This window comes from Natator depressus, chromosome 13, assembly GCF_965152275.1.
Source record: "Natator depressus isolate rNatDep1 chromosome 13, rNatDep2.hap1, whole genome shotgun sequence".
Classification (NCBI taxonomy): Eukaryota; Metazoa; Chordata; order Testudines; family Cheloniidae; genus Natator; species Natator depressus.
Window position 1 is genome coordinate 41,613,020 of NC_134246.1, and position 20,055 is coordinate 41,633,074.

Genomic DNA, 20,055 nt, shown 5'->3' on the forward strand with positions numbered 1-20,055 from the left:
CTAAGGGAACTAGATGCCCAAATACTTTTGAATTTCAATGGAAGTTGATCCTCTAAATCCCCTAGGCCTTTTTGAGAATGCCAGCCTCAGTATAAATCTGGGAGTTCTCTTTCCAGGAATAACTGAGCTCCTCTGAGCATACCATGATGTTTGCCCCTGTGCAGAGCCCTAAGTGCCAGTTAAGTCCAGAAGTGAGGGTTAAGTGTCCCTTGGGTTAAATGTCAACCCAGGATGGAATTTCAACTAGGCTTTTCAAAGGAGCCTAGGGGAATTAAATGCCCAGCAACCATTAGTTCTGAATAGATCCACAAGGAACCCAGCCCATACTTCCCCAGCCCACAGTGAGATATTAATAGATTGACTGATGGATAGATCCTAAAGTGAGAAGAGACCTTTGTGATCATCTAGTCTGACCTCCTGCTTTAACACAAGCCAGAGAAGGATACTCAGGGATACCCGCACCCAGCCCATATCTTGTGGCTGACCTAGAGGAAAGACACCCAGTCTTGATTTAAAGACTTCAAATGATGGAGAATCCACTGTGTCCCTGGGTCAGTTGTTTCAGTGTTTAATTACCCTCACTGTTAAAAATGTGCACTTTCTTTCTAGTCTTAATTTGTCTCACTCCAGCTTCCAGCCATGGGATCTTATTCTGCTTTTGTCTTGTTCCATCTCCTCTTTGCCCCGAATTTCTGAGTGCCATTCTGGTGCCGCCTTTTCCCAGAAATCAGGAAGAGGTTTTCTTCTCCAGAAACCCAACTGTGGCAGGTCTCACCCCACTTCATAGCCCTTCCCCCACCCCCACACCCCTTTCCTGCCAGTGCTCGCCTCCTAACTTCACCTGCAGGAGTCAGTTTCTTACAGTAGAGAGAGGTGTCAGGTTTTTGTTCAGGGCTCCACAAGCACCTGCAACACCATGGAGAAGTATCCCTTCCTATTGATGTACTCTGAGGCAAGGTGGTCTGTGGCTAAAATTGGAATGTATGTGCCATCAATCGGCCCGCCACAGTTAGGGAAACCCATCTCTGCAAAGTCATCCACTATTTCATGCACATTTCCCAGAGTCACGGTCCTCCATAGCAGGATATGATTTATTGCCCTGTAGACTTGAAGTAATACAGCCCCAACAGTGGACTTTCCCACTCCAAATTGATTTGCAACTGACCGGTAGCAGTTTGAATTCGCCAGCTTCCACACAGCAATTGCAACACGCTTCTCTACGGACAGGGCAGCTCTCAGCCTGGTGTCCTTGCGCCGCAGGTCGGGGGACAGCTCAGCACAGAGCTCCAGGAAGGTGCATCCTAAGGTTCTGTACCCGCTGGTCTTCATCCCACACCTGCATGACAATGCGATCCCACCCATCAGTGCTTGTTTCCCTAGCCCAAAAAGCAACGGTCTACCGTATGCAGCTGCTCTGTGAATGCCAAAAGCACTGATAAGTTGCTGCCGTCCATATCACACTCGGGTGCCTGCGGGTTGTCCTCTGTCATTAACTTAACGAGTAACTGTGCTGCCATGCGCAGTGTCCTTATGGCAGCTGACAGTGCATAGGAGAGAAGCGCGGGATCCATCCTCTCTCACTGCAGATGCTGGCGCGCACTAGAAAGACGGACCGCTGGAAAAATGGTGCGAAAGGAAGCCGGAAACCCTTGGAGGGCTGGGACAGAAAGCAGTGCATGATGGGACATTTTGCACGTCCCAGGATGTGCCGTTCTCCATTTCTGCCTTCCCACAACACCTATGGGCAGATGGTGTCACCAGGCGCTGTGGGATTCATACGCACAGTGCGTTGCTCAGACTGCTGACAATGGTGCCCCGAATGTGGACATGATCTGTCGACAGAGGGAGAAAATCTAGACACGCTTTGGTGCCTTTGCTTTTGTCGATTTTTTCATGATGACATCGACAAAACTTGGTAGTGTAGAGAAGCCCTCGCAGGGGTGGAAGTTTATTGTCTCCAAAATTGAGTGTTTTTTTCCGACAAAGTCCCGTTGCAGGGCAGTGTGTACGCTCTCGCTATTTTGCTGCCAAAAGGCAGTTTTGTTGACAAAACTTGGCAGTGTAGACAAGCCCGCAGACTCGGGGAGGTTTTTGTTCAGCTCGCCCTGCATTTCCTCTCGCTGTGCCTCTCACGGCGCAGTAATACACCCCCGAGTCCTCCACCGCCACCTTGGTGATGCGCAGCGCGGCGGACCGGCCGGAGGGGTCAATGGACAGTTCAAACCGCTCCGACGTCTCCGCGGAGTTGTAGCCAGAGATCACAGCTCGAGGGGTAGCTCCGGGGCGCTGATAGTACCAAAAAATTCTCTCGTAGCCAGCGACACTGTGGTTACAGGGGAGGTCAGCCCTGCCCCCCGCCAGGAAAAGCAGCGCAGCAGGCTGAGAAACCTTCCCGTCCACCGCTCCGCCTGGGAATAAAAGAAAACCACAGCATGAAAAATCCCCCAGACACAGACAGGGAAACTGGCAGCAGCAGAAGCAGCAGCGTGAAGTGTCGCCGAGAAGGACACCTGGACACAGGTGAAAATTGATAAATTAAGGGGGGAATAATGCCCAGAAATGCCACGTGGGAATCTGACTCACTGGAAACAAGGAGCAGCGCAGTCATGGAGACCAGGGTTTTAAGCATCCTCTCAATGAAGATTCGGTGTCTCTGCGCTTCTGCAAGAGGAGCAGCTCCGTTTTCTCTCCACTCAGGCACCCCCAGCCCCCAGCAATGTTAAAAGAAATTAATTAAGCTCTTCTCGCAGAGGGAAGCCGGCCTCTGTCTTCTGAGGGCTGAAGGAATCCGGGAACGCTGCTTCCGCTCCGAATTAAATTGTGACTTTTTGTGTCAAGCACCAAACCTCTCTGTGCTTGGTTGGTAGCTGCCTTTGCGCTGAGCTGCTAAAAAGTCTCGCAGGGTCCGGGACTGGAGGGGTTGGGGTGAGGCTTAACGGAGGAAGTGGAGAGAAAAAAACTGGATTTATAGACCAACCAGAAAGTGGTCTCAGTTCTGGAGAGCCCCCTCCCGGGTTCTTGTCTGAACGGCACAGGGATACGGGGGAGCAGAAAACTTTGTTCTGGCTTTCATGGGCGCGGGGGGGGAGGGGGGGTTAGTTTTGTTTGTTTCTTGTTGCTAATGAAACGTGGATGACCTTATAGCTTTGAAGCCAGAGATATTTTGCATTCGGCTCCCTTAAGGGAAGGTGGTTTCCCTCTGATTATGTTTAGAAATGAACTTTCCTTGAGAAAGTATCCCGTGGGAAAAAAAGAAAAGAAAATGAATTCGTGTCTCGGATTTCTTGTAATCTAGTCACCACAATGAACACATGTGGAGTGACTCCGGATTTACGCTGATCTTCACACAGCTGTCCCAGGATCTGAAGGCCTGGGTTCCAGTCCCCTGGTCCTCACGATATGGCCCCGTTGATTTCACTAGAGCTGTTTTCATTTATAACAGGTCAGGATCTGTCCCTATGGCTGCCATGGAATTACGCTGCTTTAAACCACCTGGGGAACTGCCCCTGCATTTCCTCCCCTAAGCTGCCTGTCAGAGACTGAGGGTTTTTGCCCTGAGCCCAGCTCTGCCTGTGTCACTGTGCATCCACCGCGCAGAGGTAGCTGCCTGAGTCCCCCAGCTGGGAGTCGGTGATGTGCAGAGAGCTGCGTTTCCCACTTTCCAGGCGCTCGCCTATGAACCGCCCCACAGTGACATTGTTATTAGAGCTTGTGGTCAACAGGTGAGTCGGCCCTTGCCCAGGCAACTGCTGGTACCAGTAGAAGATTTGGTAAGCGCTGGTGAAAGAGCAGGACAGTGTGGAGACCTCCCCTTCCCCTGCAATCAGCCACTCGGGGCTCTGAACCACTTGGGCTTCGCAGAGGGAGACTGCAGGGAAACAAAATAATAGCAGGTAAAATAAAGAATATGAGAGTGTTACATTGTCTGTTTATCTATGGATCTAACTATCTAGCCTTCCCTCTGCAGCCTCCATCCATCATTCTATTGTTCCATGCCCAATATCTATTTCTACATGTCTATATATCAATACAGATAGATATAGATCTTTCCATCTACATCTCTATATTTCTCTCTGTTCTCGTCCCGAATCTTAAAAAGCAGGACAAGAAATGCTAACAAATAACTCCAACGCAATATTACTATTCAAATAGATCAGATGCTGAATTATGGCCCATTGGCAGACCCCTCTCTCCTGACTTGTGCAGTAGCTCTTTAGATAGATCGATAGATAGATGGATAGATAGATAGATAGAGGCGGTATATGGGGATGGATGGATAGATAGATCGATAGATAGATCCCTACTGACAGAGCCATGAAGAAAGGCTAACAGATCTTGTCCCTCACTGACTTCCAAGATTCTGCATCTTTGTGCCCTTTAGAACGAGAAAATATTTGTTTCACTCACACAGAAAAACAAAGGTGAGGAGAAGGCTCCACAGAGCAGCTCCACTCTCTGAGGCCATGGTGAGCTCCGTTTCTTCTCTCCCTTGCAGATGCAGATACCGAAGCAGAATCAATCCAAGGAGGGTCTGAAGGAGACCAGTGGAAACGAGAATTTTCTGTCCTTTCAGGTTTCAGTCTTCTCAGGGGGAAGGATTCTCCGCCTATAGAGGCTGCTGTTTCATTGTGTGCCCCGGGGAGGAACAGCAGCTCTGTGAACTGGGCTGGGCTGGGTACATTGAGGACAGCCCGGACCTCAGGCTGTGGGAATTAACCAGGGTCTGCAGGGGAGGAGGGTGAGCCCTCTAGCGCCATCTGCTGTCCGGTTAGAGAAAAGCGGGGGAGAAATTCTTTGATACAGGGGAATTCCAGCTTTTATCATGGGAATGATACGGAACCAGGCACAGCTGCACCATCCATTTTCTCCTGTGGATCTTGGCCGATTTACATCAGCTGGGGGCATGGCTCCATTGACGCCAATAGACCACTGCCAAGTTAGGAAAGCTGAGATCTAACCCCTTGAAAACACAGACAATTGGTAAGTAAGAGCCCCTGGGAAGCAGGTCTATGGGGAGAAACAGAGCAGGAGAGTTTGCAGTTTTTTAGAGAGATATTAATAGGGGTACAAAAGCAAACTATCCCAACCAATAGGAAAGTTAGGAATTGTGGTAAGAGGCCACCTTGGCTTAATCAGGAGGTCTTCAATGACCTGAAAGTAAAAAAAAAAAAAAAAAAAAAAGTCAGGCAAAAAGCAGAAACTAGATTAAATTACAAAGGACAAATACTTTTAAAAACGCACAAGCATGTAGGGACTAAATTAGAAAGGCCAAGGCACAAAATGAGATTAAACTAGTTAGGATCATAAAGGATATCAAGGCAGTATTTGACAAATAAATAAGAACAGAGAGGAAGACCAAGGACAGGATAGACTCATTACTCACTAAGGATGGAAAGAGTATAACAGAAAATGCTGCAATGGCTGAATTGTTCAATGCCCTTTTTGTTTCAGTTTCCACCCCCCTCCCCCCCCCCCAAAAAAGTTAAGTAATCAGGCAGCTAACATAGTGAACATCAGTGTAAATGGGGCAGGATCTGAGCTAAAACAGGAAAAGAACAAATTAAGAATTACTTAGACAAGTTAAGTGTCTTCAAGATAGCAGGGCCTAATGAAATACAGCCTAGAATACTTAAGGAACTGGCTGAATCCATTAGCAATTTATCTTTGATAACTTAGGGAGGACAGGACAGATACCAGAGAACTGGAGAAGGGCAAATATAGTACCTAGTTATAAAAAGGGCAATATGGAAAACGAGGGGAATTATAAACCAGTAGGCTTAATTTCAGTATCTGGAAAGATAATGGAGCAAATAATCAGTCAATCTATTTGTAACCTCTGAGATGAAAATAAGGTAATAAATAACAGTCAACATGGATTTTCCAAGAAAAAAATCATGTCAAACCAAGGTAGTAACCTTCTTTGACAGAATAACAAGTTTTGTGGGTGGGGGGAAGCTGTAGATGGGATATTTCTCAACATTAGTAAGACTTTTGATACAATCTCACATAACTTTGTCATAAACAAACTAAAGAAATATCACCTAGACCAGGGCTTCTCAAACTCGGTCCATGGCTTGTTCAGGGTAAGCCCCTGGCACGCTGCAAGATGCTTTGTTTACCTGAGCATCTGCAGGTACGGCAGCTCGCAGCTCCCAGTGGCTGCGGTGCAGCGTTCCTGGCCAATGGGAGCTGCGGGAAGCGGCGCGGTCCAGGCCACCACTTCCTGCACCTCCCATTGGCTGGAAACAGTGAACCGTGGTCACTGGGAGCTGCAAGCTGCCGTACCTGCAGATGCTCAGGTAAACAAAGCATCTTGCAGCGTGTCAGGGGCTTACCCTTAACAAGCCATGGACCAGGTTTGAGAAGCCCTGGTCTCGATAATTCTTACTCCTTCTTCAGTGCATGGGATTGGACTCTACGACTGATCAGTGTCCCTTCCAGTTCTACATTTCTATGATTCTGTGATCGACTTCCATGGACTACTGTTGCTTTGCAACATCTGGGAATATGTCCCTGCATCTCCTCCCCTAAGCTGTCTCTCAAATACTGAGGGTTTTTGCCCTGAGCCCAGCTCTGCCTGTGTCACTGTGCATCCACCGCGCAGAGGTAGCTGCTTGAGTCCCCCAGCTGGGAGTGGGTGATGTGCAGAGAGCTGCGTTTCCCATTTTCCAGGCGCTCGCCTATGAACCGCCCCACAGTGACATTGTCATTAGAGCTCGCAGTCAACAGGTGTCGGCCCTTGCCCAGGCAGCTGCTGGTACCAGTAGAAGCTTCGGTAAGTGCTGGTGAAAGAGCAGGACATGGTGGAAACCTCCCCTTCCCCAGTAACCAGCCACTCGGGGCTCTGAACCACTTGGGCTTCACAGCAGGAGACTGGAGGGAAACAAATGGGTGCAGTAGCTCTGAGAGAGAGAGAGAGAGAGAGAGAGAGAGAGAGAGATCTTCATTTCTCTATCTATCTAAGAGATTTTAACTCTCACTGACATCTAAGAATCTGCATCCTTTTGCCCTCTAGAACAAGGAAATATTTGTTTCACTCGCAGAGAAAAACAAAGGTGAGGAGAAGGCCCCACAGAGTAGCTCCACTCTCTGAGGCCATGGTGAGCTCTGTTCTTCTCTCCCTTGCAGATGCAGATACTGAAGCAGAGTCAATCCGAGAAAGGTCTGCAGGAGACCAGTGGAAATGAGAATTTTCTGTCCCTTCAGGTTACAGCCTCTCAAGGGGAAGGATGGCAATGATACAGAGCCATACACCTCTTCAACATGCATTTACTCCAATGGACCTACCCCGATTTAAAGCAGCTGGGGATATGGCTACATTGACTCCAATGGACCACTGCCAATTCAAAAGAGCTGAGGATCTGTCCCCTTGAAAGCTCAGAGAATTGGTAGGTAAGATCCCCTGGGAAGCAAATCTATGGGGGGGAAAGAGTTCAGGAGAGTTGGCGGTTTTTAGAGAGATATTATGAAGGGCACAAGAGCAAACTATCCCAAGGTATGGGAAGGTTAGGAAGTATGGTATGAGGCCACCTTGGCTCAACCAGGAGGTTTTCAATGACCTGAAGCTCAAAAAAACAAAAAGAAAAAAAAAAGAAAGAAAGAAACAGGCAAACAGTAGAAACGAGAGCAAATATTAAAAAACAGCAGCACAAGCATCTCGGGAACAAATTAGAAAAGCCAAGGCACAAAATGACATTAAACTAGCTAGGGTCATAAAGGATAACAAAGTATTTTACAAATATACAAGAAGAATGAGGAAGACCAAGAACAGGGTTGGCCCACTACTCAATAAGGATGGAAAGACAATAACAGAAAATGCAGCAATGGCTGAATTGTTAAATGCCTATTTTGTTTCCGTTTTCACCAAAAAAGTTAAGTGATTGGGCAGCTAACATAGTGGACGTCAGAGTGTAAATGGGGGTAGGAACTGAGGCTAAAACAGGAAAAGAAAAAATTAAGAATTACTTAGACAAGTTAGATGTCTTCAAGTCGGCAGGACCTGATGAAATACATCCTAGTAACTGGATGAAGAGTTCTCTGAGCATCAGTGATTATCTTTGAGAACTTATGGAGGACGGGAGAGACAACAGAGGACTGGAGAAGGACAAATGTAGTGCCTGTCTTTAAAAAGGGAATATGGACAACCCTGGGAATTATAAACCAGTCAGCTTAATTTCAGGGTCTGCAAAGATAATGTAGCAAAACATGATCAAACAATCTATTTGTAATCTCCTAGAAGAAAATAAGATAATAAATAACAGCCAGCATGGATTTGTCAAGAACAAATCATGTCAAACCAAGGTAGTTCCCTCTTTAACAAGTCTCATGGATAGGGGAGAAGTGGTAGATGGGATATGTCTCAACTTTAGTAAGACTTTTGCTACTATCTCACCTGACTTTCTCAAAAACAAATTAGAGAAATATCACCCAGACAAATCTTATATAAGATGGGTGCACAACTGCCTGGAAAAGTGTACACAGAGAATAGTTATCAATGGTTCACAGTTGAGTTACAAGGGCATATCGAATGGGGTCCCATGGGGAATCTGTCCCAGGTCTTGTTCTATGAAATATCTTCATGAATGGTTTATGGACAATGGCACAGAGAGTACACTTGTAAAGTTTGCAAAGGATACTAAGCTGGGAGGGGTTGCAAGTACTTTGGAGGACAGAATTAGAATTCAGAATTATCTTGACAAACTGGAGAAGTGGTCTGAGTTAAATAGGATGAAATTCAATAAGGACAAATACAAAGTACTCCACTTAGGAATCAATTGCACAAACAGAAAATGTGAGATGAGTGCCTAGCAAGGAGTATTGCAGAATAGGACCTGGGAGTTACAGTGGATCACAAACTAAATATTAGTCAGCTACATAATATGGTTGCCAAAAAAATGAACATAATTCTGGAATGTGTTAGCTGGAGCGCTTTAAGCAAGAGAATGCATCCGACGAAGTGGGCATTCACCCATGAAAGTTTATACTCCAATAAGTCTGTTAGTCTATAAGGTGCCAGAGGACTCTTTTCCGCTTAAGCAAGAGAAGTAATTCTTCCACTCCACTCAGCACTGATAAGGCCTCCAATGGAGTATTGTGACCAGTTCTGAGCACCACACTTCAGGAAAAGTGTGGACAAAGCCTAGGGGGCAGCCACAAAAATTATGAAAGGTCTAGAAAACATGATCTGTGAGGGAAAAGAGAAAAAACTGTGTATGTTTCATCTGGAGAAGAGAAGGAGGGGAGACATGATAACAGTCTTCAAATAGGTAAAAGGTTATTTTAAAGAACAAGATGATAAATTGTTCTTCTTAACCACTGAGGACAGGACAAGAAGTAATGAGCTTAAATTGCAGCAAGGAAGATTTAGGTTAGACGTTAGGAAAAGCTTCCTGTCAGGGTGGATAAGCACTGGAACAAATTGCCTAGGGAGGTTGTGGGATCTCCATCATTGGAGGTTTTTAAGACAAACACCTGTCAGGGGTGGTCTAAATAATATTCACTCCTGCTTCACTGCAGGGGACTGGACTCTACGACTGATCAGTGTCCCTTCCAGTTCTACATTTCTATGATTCTGTGATCGACTTCCATGGACTACTGTTGCTTTGCAACATCTGGGAATATGTCCCTGCATCTCCTCCCCTAAGCTGTCTCTCAAAGACTGAGGGTTTTTGCCCTGAGCCCAGCTCTGCCTGTGTCACTGTGCATCCACCGTGCAGAGGTGGCTGCTTGAGTCCCCCAGCTGGGAGTGGGTGATGTGCAGAGAGCTGCGTTTCCCACTTTCCAGGCGCTCGCCTATGAACCGCCCCACAGTGACATTGTCATTAGAGCTCGCAGTCAACAGGTGGGTCGGCCCTTGCCCAGGCAGCTGCTGGTACCAGTAGAAGCTTCGGTAAGTGCTGGTGAAAGAGCAGGACATGGTGGAAACCTCCCCTTCCCCAGTAACCAGCCACTCGGGGCTCTGAACCACTTGGGCTTCACAGCAGGAGACTGGAGGGAAAAGAAATAATAGCAGGTAAAGTAAAGAATCTGAGAGTGTTACATTGACTCTTTATCTATGGATCTATCTATCCAGCCTTCCCTCTGCAGACTCCATCCATCACTCTATTGTTCTATCCCCAGTATCTATATCTACTTGTCTATACAGTTAGGTATAGATCTTGCCATCAGCATCTATTTATTCTTCTCTGTACACTCCCTGAATCTTAAAAAAGCAGGACAAGGAATGATAACAAAGAACTCCAAAGCAATATTACTGTTCAAATAGATCAGAGGCTGCGATATGTCCCATTGGCAGGCCCCTCTCCCCTGATGGGTGCAGTAGCTCATAGTTAGATAGTGTAATGGAGAGCTATCTATCTAACTATTTACCTATCCATCTATAAGATCTTGCCCCTCACTGACTTTTAAGAGTTTGCATCTTTTTACCCTTTAGAACGAGAAGATATTTGTTTCACTCACAGAGAAAAGCAAAGGTGGGGAGAAGGCTCCACAGAGCAGTTCCACTCCCTGAGGCCATGGTGAGCTCCGTTTCTTCTCTCCCTTGCAGAGGAATATACCGAGGCAGAGTCAATCCGTGGAAGGTCTGCAGGAGACCAGTGGAAATGAGAATTCTCCCTCCCCTCAGGTTTCAGCCTTCTCAGGGGGAAGGATTCTCCGCCTACAGAGGCTGCTGTTTCATTGTGTGCCCCGGGGGGGAACAGCAGCTCTGTGAACTGGGCTGGGCTGGGTACATTGAGGACAGCCCGGACCTCAGGCTGTGGGAATTAACCAGGGTCTGCAGGGGAGGAGGGTGAGCCCTCTAGCGCCATCTGCTGCCCTGGGACAGAGAGGGGGTGGGAAGAAGTTCTTTGCTTCAGAGGAATCCCAGCTGAAGGATCACGAGAATGATACAGAAGCAAACACAGTTTCATTCCCCATTTTCTACACTGATTTACACCTGCTGGGGGTATGGCTACATTGGCTCCAATGGACCACTGCCAATTTACAAGAGCTGAGGATCTGTCCCTTAAAAACTCAGAGAATTGGTAAGTAAGATCCCCTGATAAGCAAGTCTATAGGGAAAAAGAGAGCAGGAGAGTTGGCAGTTTTTCTAGAGGGATATTATTATGGCCACAAGAGCAAACCATCCCAATGTATAGGAAAGTTAGGAAGTATGGCCAGGAATCATGGCCAATGGGAGCTGCGGGGGTGGAGGCTGCATGCCAGGGCAGCAGCATGGGCCACGCAGAGCCACTTGTTCCCCTCCACACACACAACAAAGGGGAGCTGCCCCAGGTAAGTGACCCTCAACCCAACCCCCTAACCCAACCCTGAGCCCTCTCCCACACCCTAATTCCCTCTCAGACCCCACACCCCAACCCTGAGCCCCTACCCTGAGCCCAAGCCCTGAGCCTGCTCCAGCACCCTAAATCCCTTCTAGATGGTAGACCCCCACAGCAAAACCCCGAGCCCCCTCCCAAACCCTAACTTTTGCCTAGGACCCAGACCCCAACCCTGAGCCCCCTCTCGCACCCTAACTCCCTCCCAGACCCCGCACTCCCACCCCATCCTCCTACCCTGAGCCCCCTCCCACACTCCAAACCCCTTGGTCCCAGCCTGGAGCCACCTCCTGCACCCCTAAGGCCTCATCCCCAGCCCCACCGTAGAGCCTGCACCCCCAGTTGGATCCCTCACCCCTCCCACACCCACCCTCCTGTCTCAGTCTTCTCCCACATACTGAACCCCGCATTTTTGGCCCTACCCTGGAGCCGAGGGGCCCCACAAAATCTAAGAGCCCCAGGACCCCAGAAGAGTTAATCCAGCCCTCGAAGGAGTACTGCAGAAAAGGATCTAGGGGTTGTAGTGGATCGCAAACTAAATATTAGTCAGCATTGTAATATTGTTGCAAAAAAAGTGAACATCATTCTGTGACTCAAGTATTGCGACCAGTTTAGGGCACCAGACTTCAGGAAAAATGTGAATAAAGCCCAGGGGGCAGAAACAAAAATTATTAAAGGTCTAGAACACATGATCTATGAGGGAAAAGAGGAAAAAACTACATGTTTCATCTGGAGAAGAGAAGGAAGGGAGACATGATAACAGCCTTCAAGTAGGTAAAAGGTTGTTTTAAAGAAGAAGGTGATAAATTGTTCTCCTTAACCGCTGAGGACAGGACAAGAAGTAATGAGCTTAAATTGCAGAAAGGGAGATTTAGTTTAGACGTTAGGAAAAGCCCCCTGTCAGGGTGGTTAAGCACTGGAATAAATTGCCTATGCAAGTTGTGGAATCTCCATCACTGGGGATTTTTAAGACCAGGTTAGACAAACACCTGTCAGGGACGGTCTAGATAATACTTACTCCTGCTTCAGTGCAGAAGCCTGACCTATATAACCTATCAGTGTCCCTTCCAGTTCTAATTTCTATGATTCTGTGATTGGCTTCCATGGAGTAATGTTGCTTTACACCGTCTGAGGATCTGTCCCTGCATTTCCTGCCCTAAGCTGTCTCTCAGAAGATGAGAGTTTTTGCCATGAGCCCAGCTCCGCCTGTGTCACTGTGCTCTCACTGCACAGAGGTAGCTGCCTGAGTCCCCCAGCTGGGAGTCGGTGATGTGTAGAGAGCTGCGTTTCCCATCTTCCAGGGGCTGCCCCACGAACCGCTGCTCGGTAGCGTTCCCCTGAGGGCTCACGGCCAGCAGGTAGGTCAGGCCTCGCCCAGGGAGCTGCTGGTACCAGTGGAAGGTTTGGTACTTGGTGGTGAACGCGCAGGACAGGGTGACAACCTCCCCTTCCCAAGTAACCAGCGACTGGGGGCTCTGATCCACTTGGGCTTCACAGCAGGAGACTGAAGGGAAACAAAATACCAGTTAAAATATAGGTGAGAGTGTTTTACTTTGTCTGTCTACCTATCTGACCATTCTTCCCTATGTGCTATCTCCCTATCCTTCCCTCTGAAGCACCTTTCCGTCCATCCATTGACCCATGCACCCTATCTCTCTCCACCTAGAATCTTCCCCAGTCTGAAAAGAGGCAAGAAATGCTAACAAAGAACCCCGGGACAAGATGACTCTGTAAATAGATCAGACACGGAGTGTGTCCCATTGGCAGCCCCCTCTTTCCCATATATAGGTGGTGTAACTCTGAATCAAACAGAGCAGGGAACTGAATCAAATACGTCTCCAGTCATTTCTGCCTCAATGTCCGACAAGCGAAGCAGCTGGCTTGGAGGAGCCCAGAGTGTTCTGAGCAGAAACTTACAGTGCAAAGGAAGAAAGACCCAGAGGATTTGCAGCCTCATGATTCCCAGAGGGGTGAGGTGAATTTCTGGCACCGGTAGCAGCCGGGCACTGAGGTGCAATGGTGCCTGGCTCATCTCGGCCTGATGTTTTGTTAGGCTCAGACACATCATGTGACACCCCCAGCCTAGGATCCTATAACTGCCGCCGCTTGCTCCTGCACAAGCTCAGCTGCCCTCTCACGGCTGTACACCCCCAGCGTAGACAAAGGCACCCAGCAAGAGGGGCTTCCTTGGGAATATCTCAACAGCACCCGCTGCGATGAGGCAGGAGGGTCCAGTGGCTAGAACGTTAGCCAAGGCCTGGGTTCGAGTCCTTCCTCCACCACAGACATTCTGGGTGGCTTTCAGCAAATCACTCAGGGCCACGTTTTTAAAGGGTGGCCCAGTGGGGTTTTCAAACACACCCAGGACCCCTAACACCCATTGATTTCAAAGGGTGTTTGGCACCGAGGCACTTGTGAAAAATCCCACCAGGTACTTAAAGCCCTTTAAAAATCTGCCCTTTTGTTCCTCAGATCCTCAGCCATAAAATGGGTGTAACTTTCCCACCTCACACGGGTATTGTGTGGGCCAATAAAGTGATGATTGTGAGGTGGGTAGACACTGTGATAATATGGCCAGAGAAATACCCAATGCAGGCAGTTTTAGGCTGGAATGGTCAAAGATTTCTGAGGGAGTTTGTAGCCCAATTTCCCTTGAATTCCACAGGGAGCTGAGCGCCTAATTCCCTTGGGCTCCTTTGAAAATATTTTAAAAGCGTTTTTGTCCCATCCCACCCCCCGACCCAACCCCTGCAGTATCTCAGCAGCAGACAGACATGACTGGATTTAGCCTGGGATTTTCAAAGGAACCGAAGGGATTTAGGAACCCATGTCCTGTTGAATTTCAGTGACATTTGGCCACCTAGCCTCACAATGGCACATTTCTTGAGTTTTTATGAAGTTAAGGAGTCTAGCAATAGTTATTCTCAGTCAGAGGAAATAAGGGGACAGATTTTCAAATATTTCTGATATCAAGAAGGCCAGAAATGACCAGGTTGCAGCAGATAAACGAATGTGTGTGTGTGTGTGTGTGTGTGTGTGTGTGTGTGTGTGTGTGTGTGTGTGAGAGAGAGAGAGAGAGAGAGAGAGAGAGTTGTGTGCAAGACTTTGAGAGAGTACATTTATGTTTGATCTGCATGCATGAGTGAGTTTGGGATGTGTGTGAGTGTGTGTGTCACTTTATGAATTTGAAGGTTGTGTATGAGTGATTGTGTGGCTGTTTGTTGTATGTAAGAGCAAATTTGGTATATGTGTTATTCTGGGAGTGCGTGACTTGTTTGTGCGTGTGAATTGTGAGTTCACTTATGTAGAAATTGTGTGTGTGTGTATGAGAGACAGAGAAGAAAGAGAGTAACTTTGTGAGTGTGTGTGACAGAGATTTTGTGTTTGTGTCTGTGTCCGTGAAACACATAAGTAGTTATGTGTCTAAATGACATTTCAATGTCCAGGCTGAAATAAGGATGTGCCTTTATATTTGGTAGTAAAACAGTGGGGAAAACTCCTGCACAAATTTTCATTAATTCCTGCAGCTGTCAAAGTGCAACGCAATGGCCTCCAGATGGCAGCACGTGACCACAAGCCTGTTTGTTTGCTTTCAGAACAGGGTTTGCCACATTTTTATTACATTTTCTTTTCAGATCAACCCAGCAGGGCCTGAGGGATTTCTGTTACTTCGCTCTCGGTTTTAGGTGATGGGGAACCGTCCACTTTCAATGCAGTTTGTAGTTCCTGTGATTTGAACATGCAGGCTGAGAGTTTGAAACTAGCCTAAGAGAAAAAGATGCCCGATTCCCATTAAAATTCATGCAGCTTGAGTACCCACATTTCCAAAGCAGCCTAAGGGAACTAGATGCCCAAATACTTTTGAATTTCAATGGAAGTTGATCCTCTAAATCCCCTAGGCCTTTTTGAGAATGCCAGCCTCAGTATAAATCTGGGAGTTCTCTTTCCAGGAATAACTGAGCTCCTCTGAGCATACCATGATGTTTGCCCCTGTGCAGAGCCCTAAGTGCCAGTTAAGTCCAGAAGTGAGGGTTAAGTGTCCCTTGGGTTAAATGTCAACCCAGGATGGAATTTCAACTAGGCTTTTCAAAGGAGCCTAGGGGAATTAAATGCCCAGCAACCATTAGTTCTGAATAGATCCACAAGGAACCCAGCCCATACTTCCCCAGCCCACAGTGAGATATTAATAGATTGACTGATGGATAGATCCTAAAGTGAGAAGAGACCTTTGTGATCATCTAGTCTGACCTCCTGCTTTAACACAAGCCAGAGAAGGATACTCAGGGATACCCGCACCCAGCCCATATCTTGTGGCTGACCTAGAGGAAAGACACCCAGTCTTGATTTAAAGACTTCAAATGATGGAGAATCCACTGTGTCCCTGGGTCAGTTGTTTCAGTGTTTAATTACCCTCACTGTTAAAAATGTGCACTTTCTTTCTAGTCTTAATTTGTCTCACTCCAGCTTCCAGCCATGGGATCTTATTCTGCTTTTGTCTTGTTCCATCTCCTCTTTGCCCCGAATTTCTGAGTGCCATTCTGGTGCCGCCTTTTCCCAGAAATCAGGAAGAGGTTTTCTTCTCCAGAAACCCAACTGTGGCAGGTCTCACCCCACTTCATAGCCCTTCCCCCACCCCCACACCCCTTTCCTGCCAGTGCTCGCCTCCTAACTTCACCTGCAGGAGTCAGTTTCTTACAGTAGAGAGAGGTGTCAGGTTTTTGTTCAGGGCTCCTTATGTATTTCAACAGAGTGTCTCTACTGAAAGCGCAGAAGTACATGGCCGCGTCCCCCAACTCCAGAGCTGTGATGCTCATACTGAGAGAACGTCTGGACTTCTCCAAATTAACAGAGAATCTCTCCCCGGCCTCATTGCTCTTTGTTCCTCCAGAATGTTGCCAAGAAAGGAAAAGAAGGCTTTCCCCAGGGGGCTGTTTGTTCCAATACAAATAATAACTGCTAGCAGCTGTTTCATAAGTGCAGTCCAGGGAAACGGACTCGCGCTCCACCCCGACACTGGAGGCTGAGTCTGAGTTACAGCATCTTCCATGCTGGAGCCTGGCACAAGGAGAGTGGGAAAGAGAGGTTAGTCGGAGGATGCTGTCACTGAGGGGAGTTCTTTGTTCAAGGAGTTTTTAAGGATCTGCAGGGATTGAATGGAATCACAGAAATGTCAGGCTGACCTCAAGAGGTCGTGCAGTGCTCCCCCCCACCCCGGCCATGAGATCATCCCTGACAGGTGTTTGTCTAACCTGATCTTCAAACCCTCCAGCGATGGGGATTCCACAGCCTCCCTACTTAACGTGTCCAGAGCTCAACTCTCCTTATAGTTAGAAAGGTTTTCCTAACATCTAATCGAAATCTCCCTTCCTGCAAACTAAGCCAGTTATTTCTTGTCCCACACTCTGGACATGGAGAACAACAGATCACCCTCCCCTTTATTTAGACTCCCAGAATCCATTGAAATTCAATTCCAGTGGTATTTGGGCACCTAAATGCCTGCCTGAGAGCATCCCTTATTGCGGAAGAGGAGGGGGAAGGAAGAGGAGGAGGAGGAGGAGGCAGGTCTGTTTAATCTCTCAGCGCCAGTAATGAAGGGGGAGGCAGGTGGAGAATCTTTCAGAAATGGGATTTGGAATTTTACTCACTGAAAAGCCAAATCAGCACAATGGCTGAGCCCGGGATCGTGACCATCCCCCCAGCGTCTCGGCTCTTCTGCAGGGCGCTGCCGCTTTTCTCTCCAGCCAGCCTGGGAGAGAGTCACCCAGGCGGCCGCTCTTCTCCTCCACCTGCAGCCCTGGGCCGAGGGAGGCGAGAGAGCCGGTGTCTGAATGGTGAAGGTTCGACATCAGGCAGTGATGTCACAGCTGGAGGTGGGGCCAAGCATGAGCCTCACCTCCCCTCAATACCTGCCCTGCCGCTGAGCCCACAGGTGCTGGAACTAAGGGTGCTGGGGGGAGAGCGGGGGCTGCTGCACCCCCTGGCTTGAAGTGGTTTCCATCAGATCCAGGGTTTACAGTTTGGGTCAATGGTTCTCAGCACCCCACTGTACACATTGTTCCAGCGCCCCTGGCTGAGCCCCCCGCGTGCCTCACCACGTATGAGGGGGCTTGCAGGAGAACTCGACCACGGGACACCAGAGGCTGGAATAAACTGGTGCGCCCTGTCTATGGAGAGCCACGCTGACTGTGCTGCGGTGCCTTCTGGAGGAGAACAGCCCGAACCGCAGCCAGACCCAGGGCCAGCCGGAAACTGACCCATCATCTCTGTCCCAAGGGAGCTGCGCTTCCCAAAAGCTGGGGGCGTTTTTCCCTTCGCTGCCAGTGGATTTTTCCATGGCTGCAAACGGTGGATGGTGCCAGATGGTCCAGAGAAGGGACTTTTCCCTGTAAAATTCCATTTCCTAAAGAAAAATTCCCCTCCAGGATTAACCCATTATTTTTAATGTTTGTGGTCATATGTTTTAAGGAGTGTTAAGCGGGAAAGAAAAGCACTAGGGACTCCTGGCCCCACATCTGGTTACATCAGTGTAAACCCACAGTGATGCCAATAAAGTCACTGTAATTGATAAGCAGTGTGGTCTGGTGGATAACCAGCTGGAATGGGGTTCAGGGCTGCTAGGTTCTATCCCCAGCTGTGTGACCTTGAGAAACCCCCTTCCCTACTTTCAGCCTTTCTCTCTCTTGCCCGTAGAGCTTGTGAACTCTTTCGGAGCAGAGACTTTCTCTGTGTTTATGTACAGCAGCTGGGGATTTGACCCCTTGACTCTAGCTAAGCTATGATTCATTCACACCAGCTGGGGATCTCTGCACCAACATCTCCTCCACCAAGCTGCTTTGCGGAGAATGAGGGTTTTTACACTAAGCCCATCTTGGGTCGTTCTGCCTCCACCCCACACAAGTAGGGGCCTGAGTCCCACAGCTGGGAGTCTGAGCTCTGCCAAGAGCTGCTTTTCAAATCCTCCAGGTGCTCACCCATGAACCATTCATCAGTGACTGTCTCCCTAGCATTGACAGTCACCAGGCAGCCAGCCCTCTCCAGGGGAGCTGCTGGTACCATCGGAAGGTTTGGTAAGCGCTGGTGTAAGTCCAGGTCACGATGGAGATGTCTCCTTCCCAAGCAACCCATGACTCGGGTCCCTAAACCAACAAGGCCTCACAGCAGGACACTGCAGGGAAATACAATGATAGCATTAGAACGATGTATGTCAGAGTTGTTACAGTGTCTGTTTAATGTAATGTCTGTCTGTCTGCCAGAAGCTGGGAATGGGCAACAGGGGATCAGAATCACTTGCTGATTATCGGTTCGGTTCAGTCCCTCTGGGGCACTGGGCATTGGCTGCTGTCAGAAGACAGGATACTGGGCTAGATGGACCTTTGGTCTGACCTAGTACGGCTATTCTTATGTCTCTCTCCCAGTCTATCTGTGTATCTTTCTTTCTTCTGTTGCCTCTCTCTAATTTCTTAATTCTCCTATCTACCCATGTCCATCTGTCCTTCCTTCTGCACCATCTATCCATACATCAATCTGTTGTAAAATGCAGTTTCCATATCTTTCCGTCTCTCTCTCTCGCTTTCTCTTGATGCTCTTCTGAAGTCTTGAGAAAAGGAGGTAAAAAATGCCAACAAATGTTCCAAATCACTACAAATAATGAAATAGGACAGTGACAAGTCCAGCTGGCAGCCCCCTCTCTCTTTATGTGTGCAGTAACTCCTAATCATCCTAAACCCCGAGTCAAATGCTGCCTCAGCCATTTCCGGTTCAAAATCCCACAATCGAAGTAGCTGGGTTGGAAGAGGCCAGAGTTTTCTAAGCAGAAACTTGCAGCAGAAGTGAAGAAAGACCCAAAGGCATTTTCAGCCTCATGGCTCTGAGATGAGTGATGTTACTTTACTGGTACCTGAGACATTCAAAGCACTGAGATACACTGACTCCCTGTCTCATCTCTGCCTGGGTTTTTGCACCTCAGGCTCATCACCTGACACATAAACCAGGTTGAGGTTCCATATCTGCCTCTGCTTGCTAGGCACCAAGCTGAACTGCCTTCTTGCAGCTCTGCAACCCCAGCCATAGGGACTATTCCAGCGGCCACATCCACGAGTGTGGGAGTGAATTTGATGTGTGTAAGTTTGACTGTATGAGTGAATTTTGTGTGGGTAAGTGGTGTGTAGTTGTGTCCAGAATATACTGGATTATATGTAAAATTTACAGGTCAAATGTCCAGGATGACATGAGGATGTGTGATGATATTTGACATCTATCTAGTAGAACAGTGGTGGAAAACTGCAGAACAATTTTACACAAATTTTCGGTAGATGTGAACACTGGATGAAAAGGCCTTTAGGTGGCAGCACGTCATTATGAACTTGCTATTTCCTTCCAGACAAGGACAGGTCACACTTTTATTAAATGTTATGTACAAATAAACACACTGGGTCTTCAAAGAGTTCTATTATTTCACTTTTGTTTTTGGGTTATGGGGACCCTTCTACTTTCAATCCATTTTATATTTCCCTGGGATTTGAAAATGCAGGCTGTAACTGTGAAGACTGCCTAAGGGTAGGCAAGGTAAATAATCCCTAAAATTAATAGGGATTGGGCATTCAGGATAGGATTCCAAAGCAGACTAAGAGAGTTAGATGCCCAAATCTCTTTTAATTTCAATGGGATTTGATCATCCTTTGAAAATTCCAGTATCAATATAACTCTGGGAGCTATTTTTTTCAGTTATGCCTAAACT

At 47.8% G+C, this 20,055-nt stretch overlaps 1 long non-coding RNA gene across 1 annotated transcript; it reads right to left on the reverse strand.

Moving 5' to 3' along the window:
- Window positions 1–3,962: 3,962 nt before the first annotated feature.
- LOC141997048 (uncharacterized) lies at window positions 3,963–12,519 on the reverse strand. Its single transcript, XR_012641682.1, has 3 exons — window positions 12,337–12,519; window positions 10,459–10,582; window positions 3,963–5,151 (listed from the first exon to the last, which is right to left on the reverse strand). It is a non-coding gene; the product is annotated as an uncharacterized LOC141997048 (long non-coding RNA).
- Between the last annotated feature and the right edge of the window lie 7,536 nt (window positions 12,520–20,055).